We start from the raw sequence: 2566 nt of genomic DNA, 5'->3' as shown, positions 1-2566 counted from the left end.
ACATCATCTAGGCTCCTCTATAAAAGGGCCCACAGGAGTGCCGCAACACGTGAAATGTAGTTCCCTTCGACAATGATGTTTCATGTCCGTTTTCATAATTTTGTGGCCACTTTCATAACGCGACAGTTCAGTTCTGTGACGTATTTAACCTTATATCTTCATATTTCACACTCTAATTCTCTTCATTATAGAAATGCAAAGACCAACAGGCTTATTCTATTCTCCCCAGCCTAGCCAGCGGAACGTAAGTTGTTCACAGTGTTCTAATATACCCTACGAACTGAGTACATATTGAATTGTCTGAACTTTATTTCCTTTCCGAAATTTCCAGGTCACCCACGCAAAGTATACCTTGAACTGATGGTCCTTGTGACAGCGCATTTCGAAAGCAATTTGCTTCAAAGGATTTATTATTGCGATACCTTTTGATTACCATAAATTCGGTGAGTGTAATTCATGTACAGTATTTAAAAGTCTCAGAAGAAGTATATTAAGTCCGTATTCTGCGTGATCCCCTGTACACAGTGTTACACTTGAGAGTACCACAAAGTATTCTATTCCTCATTGGAACGTAGGTCAACCTAAAGTACTTACAGTATCGGACCCGGAAGTAGCAATCATCCTGCGGGCGGTGGAGGTTTGTAACGTAGCAGATGAAGGGAATCCTGATAAATTTTTATTTCCTCTTTCTCTTTTTCTTGATGATTTCTTACACATCAATTCCTTTTTAAGCACGTACGGAAAATAATTTTCTTGTACGAAATGGAAGCAAGCGCATACAAGGCCTTGACACTCTGCTCAAGCTCCAGAGATATGTCATATGGAATTATGACAAATACTACACTTACGACGCGTTGTACCTAATTACAGGGTGAGAACACCAACGTCTATATCTCCCGCCTGCCATTAGAAATGAAATATTGCATTGTGTACAACATGTCGCCTTGCTGTTTTCACAGCCTCGACATGGGCTACCATGGATTTTATGGCTGGGAGTCTGGACAACAAGGTAGTGAACATTTGTTGCACATTTGTCCTTATGAGAAAAGAAAAATGGTCTACTGAGCAGCCCTTTGTCGTCGTAAGTGGCTAATCATTGGTTACGTGCAGTTACGGAGCTCACGAAGGCAAGGACACGCTGCGCTCGCTTTTGTTACGACAACGTGGGTTTTCAACCGGGGCGAAGCAACAGTACAACACTGAAAAATAATTACCCAGCCTTTCCTCTCATCTCGTTGACATAAGCGTCATTGGCGCACCATGAGTCAAGGCGGTGTACATGGCGGGTGCTTGCCAGGAAACACGACGCAGCACTTCCCGTGCCTCACATTGTCTTTGAGCTGGAGAAAAGCGTAGACTATTTACTTATTTATTTTAGATAATCTAAACGCTCGAAGGCGCTTGAGAATTGAGTGAAAATGTATAAACGTATGCGGCACATAAATACTCACGGAGAAAAGGAAGTGTGTATAACAGAAAGTGCACGTGCTGTCATTAGGAAAAGGTTTCATGGAAACAATCATTTCAATAACAACCATGCAGTTGACGCGCTCTATTTTGAATCTTTATGAGCGGAAGCTTTGTGGAAACCGTATAAAGTATTACGCAAATACATTTATTGCGCTAAAATGCAATTATATTTATTTGTAACCACATGGGAAATATCTATGTTTACAGACCAGTGGTACCTAATTAGGAGGTAGGTGAACTGGACAGACGCGCTCTTGCTTTTTCACATCACTATCTTGGCATCATTCGCTTCTTACTACTCTTAGTTTCTCTCCTCGCAAGTGTTCACGGATACTTGCAGTAACATGACTTTGCCTGACTCCAGTCTGTTACACACATATTTTTTTCTCCAGGCATTGCATTCATTGGAGGTGTGTGCACCATCGATAAGATGGGCCTGGGTGAAGACAAGGCAGACACCTTCAGCGGCGTACGAATAACAGCTCACGAACTGGGGCATATGTAAGATCTCTTCTAAAAGGAGTTCGCTGCTTTCCCGCTCATGAAATTCCCTTAAAAAGATTGTATATAGGTCAGCCACTTACAGCGGTCCTATGTGTGAGATTTCGCCTCATCAATTGGATTTGCTTCCTATCTCGCTTTCTCAGTAAGACAAGAAACTTTTTTTCTTTGGGGTTTTCAGTAATAGTCAATTAGCAGCATTACAAATAATAGACTGTAAATAATTTGTCAACGCTCTAACGGTATGCGTTCTAAACGATAGCGTTAGAAAAGACTCAAATTATTTCGTTGAGGAGCAGGGCACCGGTATTAATTGAGCAATTATTACATAATCACCACATGTTTTAGCTAGCACTTGGAGGCACATTTGGGAGAAACTAGGGCGCACTCTATCGGGGGGCTGCGACCCTTTGTCATAAGGGATACAGCCTCAGTGTAAACATGGGTTCGGTGGTGTAGTATGTGTATCCTATGAGCTTTGTTTATTTTGTCAACGAGCAAGATAGCCTAGCACCATTTGGGAGCAAGGCATATAAGCCCACAACCGCGTCTAATCCTATGCGATGTCTTGAAATGAAGCTCAAGGCAAAAAATC

The 2566-nt window shown here is 41.9% G+C and overlaps 1 long non-coding RNA gene across 1 annotated transcript; it reads left to right on the top strand.

Annotated features, from left to right (window-relative positions):
• The first annotated feature begins 742 nt into the window (after positions 1 to 742).
• Positions 743 to 1968, top strand: LOC125941873 (uncharacterized). Its single transcript, XR_007464657.1, has 3 exons — positions 743 to 871; positions 960 to 1009; positions 1863 to 1968. It is a non-coding gene; the product is annotated as an uncharacterized LOC125941873 (long non-coding RNA).
• The last annotated feature ends 598 nt before the right edge of the window (positions 1969 to 2566 follow it).

The sequence above is a fragment of the Dermacentor silvarum genome, unplaced genomic scaffold, assembly GCF_013339745.2.
Source record: "Dermacentor silvarum isolate Dsil-2018 unplaced genomic scaffold, BIME_Dsil_1.4 Seq5104, whole genome shotgun sequence".
Classification (NCBI taxonomy): domain Eukaryota; kingdom Metazoa; phylum Arthropoda; class Arachnida; order Ixodida; family Ixodidae; genus Dermacentor; species Dermacentor silvarum.
This window is presented reverse-complemented; position numbering and strand designations above follow the sequence as displayed.